Source organism: Narcine bancroftii, chromosome 4 (assembly GCF_036971445.1).
Source record: "Narcine bancroftii isolate sNarBan1 chromosome 4, sNarBan1.hap1, whole genome shotgun sequence".
Classification (NCBI taxonomy): Eukaryota; Metazoa; Chordata; class Chondrichthyes; order Torpediniformes; family Narcinidae; genus Narcine; species Narcine bancroftii.
The window spans coordinates 100,844,695-100,862,102 of NC_091472.1; the positions used below are offsets into that span (position 1 = coordinate 100,844,695).

At 39.5% G+C, this 17,408-nt stretch overlaps 1 protein-coding gene across 2 annotated transcripts in view; it reads right to left on the minus strand.

Annotated features, from left to right (window-relative positions):
- The window catches only part of LOC138759910 (5-hydroxytryptamine receptor 1E), a 45,510-nt gene that overhangs the window by 15,629 nt on the left and 12,473 nt on the right, over positions 1 to 17,408 (minus strand). The window contains exons 2-3 of one of the 2 annotated variants that reach the window (XM_069930413.1): positions 12,601 to 12,694; positions 9,425 to 9,489 (exon numbers count right to left, since the gene is read on the minus strand). The exons of the other annotated variant lie outside the window; for it this stretch is intronic. The gene's annotated coding sequence lies outside the window, so the exon portion shown is untranslated. The remainder of the gene's footprint in view (positions 1 to 9,424; positions 9,490 to 12,600; positions 12,695 to 17,408) is intronic. 2 annotated transcript variants of the gene reach the window in all.

The following is a 17,408-nucleotide window of genomic DNA, read 5'->3' on the forward strand; positions in this document are numbered from 1 at the left end:
GGGAAATAGTAAATATAGAAAAAGAATTAGCAATGAAGGAAGATACAACTAAAAGAAGAGAATTGGCGGATAAAAAAATAAAATATGAAACACTACAAACATATAAGGTGGAGAAGAATATAATGAAGACAAAACAGAAATATTATGAACTAGGTGAAAAAACGCACAAAATCCTAGCAAGGCAGGATAAGACAGAACAACCTAAGAAAATGGTATTGGCATCAAGGAAAAAAGACAAACAAATTACATATAATCCAAAAGAAATTAAGGAAATCTTTAGAGAATTCTATGAACAATTATACCGAACTGAAAACGAAGGGAAAGAAGGGAAAATAGATGAATTTCTGACTAAAATTGAACTACCAAAACTACAAATAGAGGAACAAAATAAATTAACAGAGCCATTTGGAATAGTAGAAATACAAGAGATAATAAAAAAATTACCAAATAATAAGACACCAGGAGAGGATGGATTCCCAATAGAATTCTATAAAACATTTAAAGACTTATTAATTCCGCCCCTCCTGGAAGTAATCAACCAGATTGATAAAACACAAAGCTTACCAGATTCATGTAAAACAGCAATAATTGCAGTAATACTAAAGCAAGGGAAAGATCCACTTACACCAGCGTCATATAGACCAATATCTTTACTTAACACAGATTATAAGATAATAGCTAAACTATTAGCAAACAGATTAGCAGAGTATGTACCGAAAATGGTAAATCTAGACCAAACTGGATTTATCAAAAAAAGACGCACAACAGACAATATTTGTAAATTTATTAACTTAATTCATGCAGTAGAAGGGAATAAAGCACCAACAGTAGCAGTTGCTTTAGACGCAGAGAAGGCCTTTGACAGAGTAGAATGGAATTATTTGTTCAAAGTATTGCAAAAATTCAGTTTACCGGAGAAGTATATTAATTGGATTAAAGCATTATATAAGGGACCATTAGCGAAAGTGACAGTAAATGGACATGTATCAAAGCAATTTAACTTAAGCAGGTCAACACGGCAGGGATGCCCACTATCACCTTTATTGTTTGCGTTAGCTATAGAACCACTAGCAGAATTGATAAGAACAGAAAATAATATAAAAGGGATAAAAATAAAAGACAAGGAATATAAAATCAGTTTATTTGCGGATGATGTTATAGTACACTTAACAGAACCAGAACTATCAATAAAAGAATTATATAAGAAATTGAAGGAATATGGAGAAGTGTCAGGTTACAAGATCAACGTAAATAAAAGTGAAGCAATGCCTATGAATAATGCGGATTTCTCAAAATTTAAGAAGGAATCACCATTTAGTTGGCAAATGCAAGCAATAAGATACCTAGGTATACAAATAAATAAAAATCTCAGCCAACTATATAAACTCAATTATTATCCACTAATGAAAAAATTACAGGACGATTTAGAGCATTGGAAAGATTTACCACTAACACTAATAGGAAGGATAAACTGTATTAAAATGAACATTTTTCCAAGGATATTATACCTATTTCAGGCATTGCCAATACACATGACAGAGAAATTCTTCAAGGAGTTAAAGAAAATAATAAGGAAATTTTTATGGAAAGGGGGGAAACCGAGGATAGCACTAGATAAATTAACAGAATGGTATAAACAAGGAGGCTTACAACTGCCAAATCTTAAAAATTATTATAGAGCCGCACAATTAAGATACCTATCAGATTTTTATCAAACAAGGGAAAAGCCAGATTGGACTAGATTAGAATTAGATAAAATAGGGGAAAAGATACCGGAACACATATTATATAAATGGGATGAAAAATTGGTACAACATAGAAGTTCTCCAGTATTACATCATCTACTCAATATTTGGAAGAAGATTCATGTAGAAAGAAATAAAACAAATTATCAATTACCAAAACTAATATTGACGTAAAACAAGTTACTCCCTTTTACAATAGATAACCTTTCCTTTAGAGAATAGGAGAAAAAAGGGATTAAAAGAATAGAAAATTGTTTTTCAGGAAATAGATTCTTATCCTTTGAACAAATGAAAGATAAATACAATATAACTCAAGATACAGCGCTGGCATATTACCAATTGAGATCCTACTTGAAGGATAAATTAGGAAGCAGTTTGAGTTTGCCAGAGGGAAGTAACTTTGAATATGTGATTACAGATACAATGATAATCAAAAGATTTATAACAAATATGTATATTAAACTGCAAGAAAAGGAGAATGAGGAAACAAATGGTAAAACTAAACAAAAATGGGAACAAGATTTAAATATAAAGATAAAAAAGGAAACATGGGAGAAGTTATGCTCTGGAACGATGAGAAATACAATAAATACGAGGTTACGTATGATACAATATAACTGGATACACAGGCTATACATTACACCTCAAAAGTTAAATAAATGGGACCCAACAGTATCTGATAGATGTTTTCGATGTAAAAAAGAAATGGGAACAACAATTCATGCAATCTGGACATGTGAGAAAGTAGAAAAATTTTGGGAAGATCTAAATCAGATATTAAATAAAATAACAGAAAACAATATACCAAAGAATCCAGAGATCTTCCTCCTAAGTAACATAAAAAACAAAGAATTTGGAATTGATTTGGAGGATGCACAAAAAAGATTTGTTAAGATAGCTCTAGCCGTAGCAAAAAAATGTATTATGTCAACCTGGAAATTGGAAGATAATTTGAAAATACAACAATGGTATATAGAAATGAATAAATGTATTCCATTAGAAAAAATAACATATAGTTTAAGAAATAATATTGAAATATTCGAACAAATATGGGAGCCTTACATTAAACACAATAGCGAAAACCTACCGGGGACAATCACTACCTAAGTTAACGGAAGGAAAAGGAAATGAAAAGAATGGACTCAGTGGAATTTCTGGTGTATTTTTATTGAATGACAACATTGTCTGACTGGTTTAATGTATCCTAGATTTTATACCTTAAATGGACGGGAGGGGGGAGGTAGGGAAGGTGGGATGGGAGGAGGGGGGGGGGAGAAAATGGCACTGTATATGTGTGAAAAGGAAAAAGTGTGTACCATGGTTAATGTGATTTATGGTGTGAAAAATAAAAAATTAAAAAAAAAAGAAATGAAATTCCGTCCCAACCAAGCTGCCCTCAGACAAGCTGTCCCACAATTCAACAGAGCACCTCTCCAACATCTTAACCAAGCAGCTCTACACCACATCCTGCTCGATTCTACAGTCCTACACCACGCTCTAATGGGGGGGTTCGCCAAAGACAAATTCACAGTCCTCACCATCAACCAAGCTATTACCCCCAAAGGCAAATAGTTCGGAGAAGTGGCAAAGTACCCCGGTAGAGTTCACCTCTCAGACAATCAAAGAGAGAAAAGCGTCCTCCAGAGTGACTGAAAGACTATATTCAATGACTTGGTGAATGAATCACCATGTCTCAGTGTGCAGTGTTTGTCCTTGAAACATCAAATACATAACACACTCAGTTCCCATTTCCAAACAGTTGATATATATTGTGAACACTTGCGGGCCCAGCACCGGCCCCTGTGACATTTCCCTCTTGAATATACACAGTATCATTTTCTCCCTTTTTTCCCCCCTCCCTTCCCTCCCTCCCTCCCACCCCCCTCCAAATCCATTAAATGTTCAACATATAGAATACAATAAACCCATTAAACAATGTCATCACACAATGAAAATAAACAGAAAATTTTGTCATCTACTTTTACACACTGGGTCAGTTCATTTCGTCTTCTTTTCATTCTATCATTTTAGGGGGTGGAAGTCTGCGGTAGGCCCTCTCTGTTGTGTTCCATGTACGGTTCCCAAATTTGTTCAAATAATGTGACTTTATTTTTTAAATTATATGTTATTTTTTCCAATGGAATACATTTATTAATTTCCATGTACCATTGCTGTACTCTCAGGCTCTCTTCTGATTTCCGAGTTGACATTATACATTTTTTTGCTACAGATGTTGATATCCTTGATGGAATGAGGTCTGGTGGCTGTGACGTCACAGGTCAAGTTAACAACCCTCTAAAGTTTATTCTTGTCTTAAGAGTTGGCGCCTCCATACCAAGCTGTGATGCATCTGGTCAAAATACTCTCCACAGTACATCTGTAGAAGTTTACAAAAGTCTCCAGTATCATACTGAATCACCTCAGACTCCTCACAAAGTATAGCCGCTGGCGAGCCTTCTTTCTGATTGCATCAACGTGATGGCTCCAGGACAGCTCCTCAGAGATGTTGACCCCCAGAAATTTGACCCTCTTCACCCTTCTCAACTACTGAGCCCTCAATGAGGACTGGGTCATGTTCCCCTGACTTTCTCCTGAAGTCCACAATCATCTCCTTGGTTTTGCTGATGTTTAGTACAAGGTTGTTATCATTGCACCTTTCAATGAGCTGATCTACCTCCCTCCTGTATGCTTTCTCATTGCCATTTGTGATTCTGCCGACAACTGTGGTGTTGTCGGGAAACTTGTAGATGGCATTGGAATTGTGCCTGGCCACACAGTCATGGGTGCATAGTGAGTAGAACAGTGGGTTGAGCACGCATCCTTGGGGTACACCTGTGTTGATAATCAGTATAATCAGTGAGGAGGAGACGTTGTTTCCAATTCGTACTGACTGTGGACTTCCGATGAGAAAATCAAGGATCCAGTTGCAGAGGGGGATACAGAGGCCTAGAGTTTGTAGTTTTTCGACCAGGACTGAGGGATTTTGATAAATTGCCACAACGTCTCTTCTATAACATCTTCCATTTCTTTCAAAACCCTGGGGTCCGTTCCATCAGAATCAGAGGACGTATCTACTTTTAGACTCACTTGTTTGCTCAGCACAACCTCTTTAATGATAGCAATTATATCGAGATCCTCACATCCCATCAGTCTTTAGCATATTAGCCTGTCGTCCACTATGAAGACTGACACAAGATAGTTATTCAAAGCCTCAGCCATTTCCACATTACCCAATATTAATTCGATCTTTTTATCTTCCAAGGGACTTATGTTCACTTTAGTCACCCTTTTCCATTTTATATAATTAGAAAAACCTTTCCTATTTGTTTTCATATTTTGTACTAGATTATAACCTCTCTTTCCTTTCTTTATTTCTTGCTGAGTGATTCCTTGTTGCATTTTAAAGTTTTCCTCTTCTTCCAATCTCGCACTACATAATTTGCATGATCTTTTAATTTCTTGTCTTCTTTTATTTCCTAGTTATCCAAGGCTGGCTCTCCCCACCCTTACTGTCCTTGTTTTTTTTTATTGAAATATACTTTTGTTCCAATTTGCTTATTGTAGCAATAAGTCTATGGCAGATGCCATTTCACTGGCTCTACACAAAGTCCTGGAACACCTGGACAGTAAAGATACGTACATCAGGATGCTCTTTATTGACCACAGTTAGGCAGTTAACACCATCATCCCCTCAAAATTGATCAGCAAACTGCAAGCCCTGGTACTCAACACCTCACTGTGTAATTGGATCCTTGATTTTCTCACCTCCAGACTATAATCAGTGAGGATTTGTAAGAACATCTCCTCAACAATTTCCATCAGTACCTGAGCATCACAAGGCTATGTTCTTTGCCCCCTGCTCAACTCACTTTAAACTGATGACTGTGTGGGTTGGTATAACAGCAACACTATCTACAAATTATGACATTGTAACCATTAGTGAAACTTGGTTGCAGGAGGGGAAGGACTGGCAGCTCAATGTTCCAGGCTTCCATTGTTTTAGACATGATAGAACTGGGGTTGGGGGGGTGGGGGGAGGGTGGTGTGGAATGAAAGTGGGAGGAGTTGCATTGCTCATCAGAATAAATATCATAGCTGTGCTCAGGCAGGACAAACAATAGGGCTCATCTACGGGGCCTAATGAGGAACGGGAAAGGTGTGAGCACATTTATGGGGTTGTATTATATGCTGTCCAATAGTCAATGAGAATTAGAGGAGCAAATCTATAGAAAGAAAGCAGGCAGCTGCATGAAACATAAGATTGTGATAGCCTGGGAGATTTTAATTTTTCACATATTGACTAGGACTCTCAGACTTTAAAAGGGCTGGATAGCTTGGAGTTTGTCAAGTGTTTAGGAAAGTTTTATAAATCAATATATAGAGATATCAACTGGAGAAAGTGCAATACTGGATCTCATATCAGGGAGTGAGACAGGAGAGGTGACAGAAGTAGGTGTAGGGGAACATTTTGGATCCAGTAATCATAATTCCATTAATTTCAAGTTAATTATGGAGAAGGATAGGCCTTGGGTTGAGATTCTAAATTGGAGAAAGGGCAATTTGAGGAAATGAGAAAGGATCTAGAATGCGTGGATTGGGAAAGGTTGTTTTCTCAAAAGGATGTGTGAGGTAAGAGGAGGACTTTCAAGGCTTAAATTTTGAGAGTACAGAGTTTGAATATTCCTGTCAGGATTAAAAGCAAGGTTAGAAGCTATAGGAAACCTTGGTTTTCGAGGGATATTGGGGATCTGGTTCGGAAGAAGAGAGAGATGTATAACAGGTATAGGCAACATGGAGCAAATGAGGTATTTGAAGAGTATTAAAAAATGCAAGAAAAACCTCAAGAAATCATGAAGGCTAAAAGAAGACATGAAATTGCTTTGGCCAACAATGTGAAGGAAAATTCTAAGGGTTTTGACAGGTATACTAAAAGCAAAAGGATAGTAAGGGACAAAATTGGTCCCCTTGAAGATCAGATTGGTCAGCTTTGTATGAAGCTAAAAGAGATGGGGGGGAGATCGTAAATTTTTTTTCATCAGTATTCACTCAGGAAACTGAGTCATGAGAAGTAAGGAAAACAAGCAGTGAGGTCACCTATACAAATTAAAAATGAGGAAGTGCTTGCTATCTGAAAGCAAATAAGGGTGGATAAATCCCAGGGCCTGACAAGATATTCCCTTGGACCTTGAGGGAGGCTAGTATAGAAACTGCAGGGGCTTTGGCAGAAATATTTATCTAAATATTTAAAATGTCCTTAGCCACAAGTGTGATGCCAGAGGATTGGAGGGTAGCTCATATTTGTTCAATTGTTTTTAAAAAATGCTCCTAAAGTATCCTGGAAATTATAGGTAGGTGAGCCTGACGGCAATAGTAAATTATTGAAAGATGTTCTACGAGATCAGATATACAATTATTTGGATAGCCAGGAACTGATTAGGTATAGTCAACATGGCTTGTGCTTGGTAGGTTGAGTTTAACTAATCTTATAGAGTTTTTCAAGGAGGTAACCAGGAAAGTTGATAAAGGAAAGCCTGTGGATTTTGTCTACATGGACTTTAGTAAAGCATTTAACAAGGTCCCACATGGGTTAGTCAGGAAAGTTCAGATGTTAGATATTCATAGTGAATATATAACAGGAGAAGCCAGAGAGTAGTGGTGGATGATTGCTTCTCAGACTGGAGGACTAGTGGTGTGCCTCAGGGATCAGTGCTGGGACCATTGTTGTTTGTCATCTATATCAATTATCTGGATGATAATGTAGTAAATTGAGGCATTGTGAACAGTAAAGAAGGTTTTCAAAGCTTGCAGAGAGATCTGGACCAGCTGGAAAAATGGGCTGAAAAATGGCAGATGGAACTTAATGCAGACAAGTGTGAGTTTTTGCATGTTGGAAGGACAAACCAAGAAATGGTAGGGCAAGAAATGAAGAAACAGTAAATGGTAGGGCATTGAGGAGTGCAGTAGAACAGAGGGATCTGGGAATATAGATTCATAATTCCATGAAAGTGGTGTCACAGGTAGTTGGGCTGTAAAGAGAGCTTTTGGCATATTGAGCTTCAGAAATCAAAGTATTGAGTACAGGAGTTGGTATGTTATGTTATTGTTAAAGTTGTATAAGTCGATGGTGAGGTCATATTTGTCTGCAGTTTTGGTCACCTAACTACAGGAAATATATCCACAAGTTAGAAAAAGTGCAAAGAATATTTACTAGGATGTTGCCCAGACTTCAGGAACTGAGATACAGGTAAAGGTTAAATAGATTAGGGCTTTATTCCCTGAACCATGAAAGAATGAGAAGAGTTTTGAATGAGGGAGATTGACAGAGTAAATGTAGATGTGCCATTGCATGCTGTTATTTAGTGGCCCAGAGACAACTCCCATTAGTGATTTTTTTCTCTTTCTATTCCTATCTTTCCTCAGATGGATCCAACATTCTGCTCCTTAGATCTTGTACCATCTCTCACTATTGGCCTGACCTCATCCTTAATTAAGAGCTCTATCCCACCTCCTTTACCTTCCAGCCAACCTTCCAAATTACCCAATTTTTAATTCCCACTCATCTCCACCCTGCAACCATGTTTCTATAATGCTCACCAAATCATACCCCTTTGTACAGCACCACTGCTCAAGTCAGGTATTCATCTTGACTATTCTGCAATTCCAAGCACTAACACAAGTAGTAATCCTGAGATTACTACCTTCAAAGTCCTTCTTCATAATTTATCTCCTCACTCCTTAAGTTCAGTTTGTAAAACCTCATCCTATTTTTTTTACCTTTATCATTGCTACCAACAGAAGTGCCCACCAATGGCACTCTTGTGGTCGGAGAGACCTTACCATGTGAGCTCTGCCACTCTCTCTCCTGACCTCCTGTGCAGCAGAGACCTAACAGTATCATGAACTTAGTTGCTGCTGCCTTCACGTGATGAGTTATCTTCCCACAGTATCCAAACGAGTACATCTGTTTATTGACAAACTTTGAATTCAACAAAAAAAAGCTGTAGGAACTAACATTTCTCAGAGACCCATCCCATCAGAAATGGACTGACTTCTTTTGCAGTCAGCATTACTAATGAGAAGTAATTGTATCCCCTTTTCCACTGGCATCCCAGATAATTGGATGTGCAGTGTTTGGGATAGGAAGCTCTTTGTGCTCTTTCCACTGGGCAACCCTTAACTGGGACACTTATTGCTTTTCCACTGAACCTACTCATCCCCAGGGATCGGAGTGTACGACCTTCAACTGGAAACGGGTGACTTTCTGCTGTCCCTTTTCCATTGGTTTTATCAGCACTCTGGCATTAGCAAATGCCGGGGATATGAGATGGGGTAGAGGTGGTTAATACCCAGTGTAAAATGCTATCATTTGATGCCAGTGTTCGGAATATGTTCCTTTTCCACTGGTCCCTATCCCAGTAAATTCCCAGTTAATTCCTGGGACAGGATGCCAGTGGAACAGGGGCTTGTGTATAAAGCAGGGCTCTAGTGTGTATTACAGGGACATGCTGAAATACAAATAAGAAAAATACCTTTTGCTGTTTCCTGCCACTGCAATTTGGAAACATTTCTCATGAAATCTTGCCTTAAAATGCCAAGAAATAGCATTTTTGTAGCCACCAAGATCTTTACAATCAAAAAGAATGATGGATCTGTGCATAATAATTTGAAGTTGTGCTCACATTTTGCAAGTGTGTCTTCACAACTGGTTTTTGGAAGTCATGTGAAAACTGCAGGGGCTGTAAATCTGAAATGAAAATGGAAATGGCTGGGATTAGCATCAAGTGAGGCTGGGATAGGGAGAGAAAATGAGCTCATGCTTCAGGCTGGATAGAGCAGGTCTGGCTCAAGTTCTGTCGCGGAGAGCCAGTGTTCTGACGGAAGACCGTTGATCGGAAACATTGATTGTGTCTTTCTTTGCACAAACGCTGCCTGACCTGCTAAATATTTCTGTCACTTTCTGCTTTTTTTTATTTTCTGCTGCAGGAAAATCTCAGCAGAGATTCCTATCAAATGAATCAAACCTCCAACTATTTTAAATTATGCTTATGAGGTCATAGTCACAGATTTTTATAGCATGAAAACAGGTTACCTTAAACCTATCCCCTCTAGCTTTCCCCTAACCATGGAAAAGGACTATCGCTATTTCCCCTATCTATGCCCCCATGATTTTATAAACAAGTCCGTAAGGCATCAGAGCAGAAATAGGCCATTCAGCCCATCGAGCCTGCCTCACCATTTAATCACAAGCTGATCCACTCAGCTCCACTGCCTAGTCTTCCCCCCATCTCGTTTGATGCCCTGGATAATCAAGAACCTATCAATCTCTCTCTTAAATACACCCAATAACCTGGCCTCCACAAACACTTGTGGCAACAAATTCCACAGATTTACCACCCTCTGGCTCACGAAATTCCTCCTATTCGAAATGGATGCACTTCAATCCTGAAGTTGTGTACTCTTATCCTAGACTCTCCCACCATGGTAAACAACTTTTATACATCTATTCTGTTCTCTATAAGTTCCCCCTTTAGCCTTCTATGATCCATGGAGAAAAGTTTCAGCCTATCCAACCTCTACTCATAATTCAAAATTACCAGCTGCAGTTACATTCTGCTGAATTGTTTAATTATTATTTTTTTTAATTTAAATTAGAGATACAGCATGGTTACAGGCCCATCTGGCCCACATCCATACTGCCCAAATACACCAATATGACCAATTAACCTACTAATCCTATACGTCTTTGAAATGTGGGAGAAAACCGGAGCACCCAGAAGAAACCCACAAGGTCACGGGGAGAACACTAACTCCTACACACAACAGCAGTTGTACTAACCACTACACCACACTAACCCTGCTGCACCAAGTTTTCTGCATTCTTTCCAGCTTAATGGCATCTTTCCTATAGCTAGGTGACCAGAACTGCACACAATACTCCGTGGTCTCCCCAACATCATGGTTGTAACATGATGTCCCATCTCCTGTTCTCAGTGCCCTGAACACTGAAGGCCCAATGCCTTCTTCACCACCATATCTACCTGCACTGTACTTGGGGGATTCAACAGGTATGATAAGTCAGACTTCCACATTGTAGGTTTAAGAAATTAAGTGGGGTCATCAATCCTGAAGGGCAGTCTTTACAGTTAAAGTTCTAACTTTATGAACATTTCCAGATAATTTTAATCTATTTTATTTTACGATGAATTTATAAAAAATTCCACAAATGATTATACAAGGAGTGGAGGGATGTAAATCATGTACAGGAAGAAGAGATATAATTTAATTTAGCATTATGGTCAACACAGAGGTAATGGGCCTGCTTCTGTATGCACCTTTAAAAACATAGAGTCATGGAGAGTACAGCACCAGAGAGGATCTGAATCCACACTGACCTATCAACCACCTATTTACACTAATCTGATAATAATCCATTTTATACTCTGCAGATTCCTATCAGATTCTTCACACAGCTGCACCCCAGCAGCCAATTAACCTTCCAACCAGGAGATGCAGGAGGAAATCAGAGCACCCATGGGAAACACGTGGTCACAGGAAAATCTTGCAGACTCCACATAGACAGAGTCAGAATTGAACCCAGGTCTCTGGTGTTGGGAGACAGCGACTCCACTAGCTGTTCCACTGGATGCCACTATCTTCTCTGTTAACACAACTCCTATAAAGAGATTCCAAAGGCTCAGGCATGAAACGTTGGTTACCCTATGGATGCTGCATAACTTGCTGAGATTCTCCAGCACTTTTGTGTAATGCACTTGGCCCCAGCATCTGCAGACTTTCTTGCATAACAGTCATAATGAAGCCTGTGAGTGAATGTGGTATGCGGTTCTGGTCACCTAGCTAAAGGAAGGATGTCATTAAGGTAGAAATGGTGCAGAAAAGATTCACGAGGATGTTACTGGACCTGGAAGGCTAGAATTATTAGAGAGACTGGATAGACTGGGGCTGTTTTCCTTAGAGCAAAGGAGGCTGAGGAGTGGTCTTACAGTGCTTGATGAGGGGCACTGATAAGGTGGATGGTCACAGTCTTTTTCCCAAGATAGGGTGTCTGAAACTAGAAGATCTAGATTTGAGGAGAGGGAAAACAAGGGCCTGTGGGGAAACTTTTTCCACAGAGATGGTTATGGGTATGAGGAACAAGCTGCCAGAAGAAGGTGGTGGAGGAGGCACGATGAGAACATTAAAAAGGCATTTAGCTGGGTGTGTGGATAGGAAAGGTTTAAAGGGATATGGAACAAAAGCAGGTAAATGGGACTGCATGGATGAGTTGGGCTTCAGAGCCTGTTTCCATGCTGCTTCACACTGATCTTTTCCCATCCACCCATTCAGCACCTGAAACAAGTTCTGACAGTTAGCAACTTGGAATCCACTGTTTCAGAGCCAAACCGGAAGGTTTTCAGAATGTGGGTTGGTGGGCAGAAGTGAAAGAGTTAATTGGCTGCTGGTTCATGAACTGTTAACTGAAGTAGGAGCAACTTCCTGGCAAAAAATGTAAATGCATGTTTCTTCTTTGAATTAATATTTAATAATTAATTAATTAGACCTATTTAAAAGAAAAAAAGTTGATAAGAAAATGTTCTTGATTCATAAGGCTGATTTCTGAAGTTCCTCCTGTTTAATCAAACTGTAAATTATGATTTGTCTGTGCTCAATGTGTATTATTAGTAGATAAGCAGAGCAGGTCATGATACACAAACGTGCTGGAGAAACTCAGCAGGTCATGAAACATCAATAGGAAGTAAGAGTAATTGATATTTTGAGCCTGGAACCTTCGCGATGAAGGGCTCAGGGGCCAGGCCCAATGTTAGTTATCCTTCATTGCCCGTGGATGCAGCATTACCTAGGTTTCTCCAGCACTTGACCCCAGTATTTGCAGACTTTCTTGTTTAATTCCAAGAGCAGGTTGTGAGTATTCACTCCGTGTCTGTGTGGGCCTTAAAGAAAGACAGCAGGAAATCTGAGTTAATTCCAAGAGCAGGTTGTGAGTATTCACTCCATGTCTGTGTGGGCCTTAAAGAAAGTCAGCAGGAAATCTAAGTACACGTTGGAGGTTGATGTTTCTGTACTGACTCATAGAGCAGGGAAGGAAGGCCTGTACTGAGGGAGCGCTGCATCTTTTGGATGAGCTGATGAAATGGCTGTCCAGGCAAGAAGACCAGACCACAGGCAGCGAATTGCAACAGCAACACAATGTCACAACACGCAGGGATCTTCCAAAAACCGAAATACAAGAAGAAACTTACAGGAGGTGTCAAATTCAACACTTTTTTTCAATTATGCCGGAGAACAAGGTTGTTAATAAGAACACAGAAATTGGGGAAGTGATATTATTACTGTAGCTAATTATTAGGGAAATAAGGAAATTCACTCCTCCCCAACATGGACTGTCAACCAATTCTGGCTCATTATTCACTAAAAAATATGATATAGTTCCCTTGTTCATTCTGGAATATATCATTACAGGAAGCTATCTGAATACACTCCTGGACTTTCTTCCCATTCTGAGGGAAATCCTCCACCAATATTGCTCCACTTTGCTTGTCTACTTTCTGAATTTTAATCTCTGAGCTGCAAACCCGGGAGAGCGGAGAGCAAGGAGCAGGACACAGCTCTGCTCCACAGGTCCATACGCCTGGTCCTCGTGTCTATAGATCCATACGGGCTTTAAATGGCCCATTAAAGGAGCTGATCATGTTTTGAATTAAATTTCTGCAACTGTGGGATATGTGCGTTGAAGGTTGAGGGGGATTTGATAGAGGTATTTAAGATTATGAGGGGGATAGATAGTTTTTTTTTCCTTATAAATTTTTTATTTTTCACACCATAAATCACATTAGCCATGATATACACTATTTCTTTTTCACACATATACAGTGACTTTTTCTCCCCCCCACTCCCTCCTCCCAAGCCACCCCCCCACCCCCCCACCCCCCCCCCTCTCATCCATTTTAGGTTGCATTAAGCCAGTCAGACAATGTTGTCATTCAACAAAAATACACCAGAAATTCTACTGAGTCCATTCTTTTCTTTCCTTCTCCTTCCATCAACTTAGGTAATGTTTGTCCCCGGTAGGTTTTCGCTATTGTATTTAATGTAAGGCTCCCATACTTGTTCGAATATTTCAATATTATTTCTTAACCTATATGTTATTTTTTCTAATGGAATACATTTATTCATTTAAATTTAGTAGTTTCTTCCTTTTAATTTGGTTATGTATTCCATTAATATTTAAAGTCATATAGTTCAGCGTAGCCATTTTATATTTTGTTTATCTTCTCTTTCCGTTTTTCCATCATTACCTTTCCTCCTTTTCCATTTCTGTTTTCTTATTTTCAACTCTTTATAAGACAACATTCCGACAACATCCAACATTTTCCTTATTCTCCTATTTCTATCTTCTTTATCCCCAATCTCCCCTTCCCCTCCTGAGTTGTCCTTTATCCCTTGTCGGACAACCACATCTCCCCTCTCCATTTGGATTTGCGAATCCACTCGCAAGCGTCAACTGATTTTGCAGTGACCGCTATTTCCCCCCACCCAGCCCCCCCCAGAAAAGATTTCACTTTTCATATGTCACAAAGGTCACTCTTTTAATTCCCTCCTTATTCTCTCTATTCCATTACCTTCCCTTATTAATTCTTGTCTATACTATCTATATTTTCCTCTAAGTACAGATACATTCACGTATGCACATTGTCTCTATTCACTCTTATACCTCTTTACCCGCATACATATCAATCGTGATCATTTTTACTCATTACCCGTCTTCATCCCTCAATCTATTTTTGTCTTTACCCACATACATATCAATCGTGATCATTTTTACTCTCATTACCCGTCTTCATCCCTCAGTCTATTTTTGTAATTGTTCTGCAAATTTTCGTGCTTCTTCTGGATCCGAGAATAGTCTGTTTTGTTGTCCTGGAATAAATATTTTCAATACCGCTGGATGCTTTAGTATAAATTTATACCCTTTCTTCCATAAAATCGCCTTTGCTGTATTGAACTCTTTTCTCTTCTTTAGGAGTTCAAAACTTATATCTGGATAAATGAAGATTTTTTGCCCTTTATACTCCAGTGGTTTGTTGCCCTCTCTTACTTTTTCCATTGTCTTCTCCAGTACCTTTTCTCTTGTAGTATATCTTAGGAATTTTACAACAATAGATCTTGGTTTTTGTTGTGGTTGTGGTTTAGAGGCCAATACTCTATGTGCCCTTTCTATTTCCATTTCTTGCTGTAGTTCTGGACATCCTAGGGTCTTAGGGATCCACTCTTTTATAAACTCCCTCATATTCTTGCCTTCTTCATCTTCCTTAAGGCCCACTATCTTTATGTTATTTCTTCTGTTATAATTTTCCATTGTATCTATTTTTTGAGCTAGTAGTTCTTGTGTCTCTTTAGTTTTTTTATTAGATTCCTCCAATTTCTTTTTTAAGTCTTCTACCTCCATTTCTGCTGCTACTGCCCGCTCTTCCATCTTGTCCATTTTCTTTCCCATTTCTGATAAGGTCATATCTATTTTATTCATTTTCTCTTCTGTGTTGTTTATTCTTTTTCTTAAATCATTAAATTCCTGTGTTTGCCATTCTTTAAATGACTCCATGTATCCCTTAATAAGAGAAAGTACCTCCTTTATCTTGCCTTTCTTTTCTTCTTCTATTTCACTGTACTCTTCCTCTTCCTCTTCTTCTTCCTCTGGGTTGGCCATCTGTTGTTTCTTTGTTGCCCTTTCCTTCTCTTCTTTCTTGTTTCTATTGTATTCTGTGGTCTCTTCTTGCTGCAGGTGTTCTGCAGCTGTCGTTGCCGGCTGTGGAGATCGACTCCCCAGCTGGTCCCCCCTCCCGTCGGTGTGTTTTTTTTCATGCGCGGTTGCGCACTTTTACTCGGCTCAGCGAGCCATTTTTGTAGTCCATTATTTACCGACCTGAGGGAGTGGGTTTCTCTCTCCACAGCGGGCCTCTTCGGACAGGTAAGGCCTTCACCTTTTTCCTCCGTTGTCTTCTCTTCCTCTCTTCTTACCGTTGATTTTGATTTTTCTTTTTTTGTCGCCATCTTCTTTCCACCTTTATACTCACTTTTCTGTAACTTTTATTTCTGTGCCTTTGTGTTTTCCTTTCTTTTTCCCGACTTTTCTGGAGAGGGCTGGAGTTCACTGTCCAGCCACTACTCCATCACGTGACTCCCTGGGGGATAGATAGAGTTGATGTGGACAGGCTTTTTCCATTGAGAATAGGAGAGATTGAAACAAGAGGTCATGAGTTAAGAGTTAAGGGGCAAAAGTTTAGAAGTAACATGAGGGGAACTTCTTTACTCAGAGAGTGGTGGCTGTGTGGAATGAGCTTCTGGGAGAAGTAGTGGCGGAAGGGTCTATTTTGTTATTTAAGGAAAAATTGGATAGGTATATGGATGGGAGGGGAATGAAGGGTTATGGGCAGAGTGCAGGTAGGTGGGACGAGAGGAGAGAGAAGGGCTGAGATGGCCTGTTTTCATGCTGTAATTGTTATATGGTTATATGGCTGCACCTATGTTTGGCTGCGGCCACAAGGGGTTGCAGACTCTGGAGGAACAATGGACCAGCCGGCAGGGAGAACACCACTCCCCCTCCACCCCGTTGAGAAAGTGAAGCAAAAGAGATGGCCCAAAAGAACAATGACCACAGGGAGACCAGTGAGGGCTCAGTGGCTGTAGGACAGACACACCCTGGCTTCAGGCGGTCAGCGACTTGCAATCGAGGGACTCACAGAACCAGGATTTGGGAGAGTACTCTTTCTTATTGTAAGGGTAGGTAATACTAATAGCAACTCTGTCTGTCTTATTACAGGCAGAAGGACATTTTGTGTAATATTACATTTTCAGTATAATTACATGACAATAAAGGAATCTTGAATTTATGTTTTCTGACTTTGGTGAGCTCTGACTTCATTCCCACTGTGTTCTAAAAACATTCTGCCTCTTAATTCTTCATGAAGTCCCAAACAGGCACTTAAACCCAATCACCTTTGAATAATTCTCTCATCTTGTTCTTCCTGCATTACAGTCAACTACTCCCAAATTCAAACACTTCCCAGGTGCAATTACAAATTAAACCACCAGCCCACACATTCAATGAGAGGAAACCAAGTGCCCAGAGGAAACTCACATGGTCACGGGGGAATGTGCAAGCTCCATGCAAACTGTATGAAGATCAGGATTGAGCCCGGGTCACTGGAACAGTTGGACAGCAGCATGACCAGCTGTACGACCAAGCTTTTATTCTATCCTTGAAGTCTCCACTGCCTGCTTATCTCCTCTTATATCTTCTTTTAACGTTGTCATAATTTCATCCTTAATCTCTGCGAGTGCTCTTCCCCCTCACTTTTCCCTAACTACCATGCACAGATTGCAACTTGAAATAATCATTTCATAATTGTGGTTCAGCCAGGGCTTCTTGGTGGAATCCATGCCTGCAATTCATTCAAGTTGTAATATACAGCCCAGAAACAGACCTTTGGCCCAACTCATCTCTGCTGCCTTTTTGAAGAGTCCCATTTGCCTGTGTTTAGCCTGTATCCCTCTAAATCGTTCCTATACATGCACCCTGGCCAAATGTCTTTTTAAACATAATTTCTACTAGTTCCTCTGGCAACCCTTTCCATAAACACCCTCTGT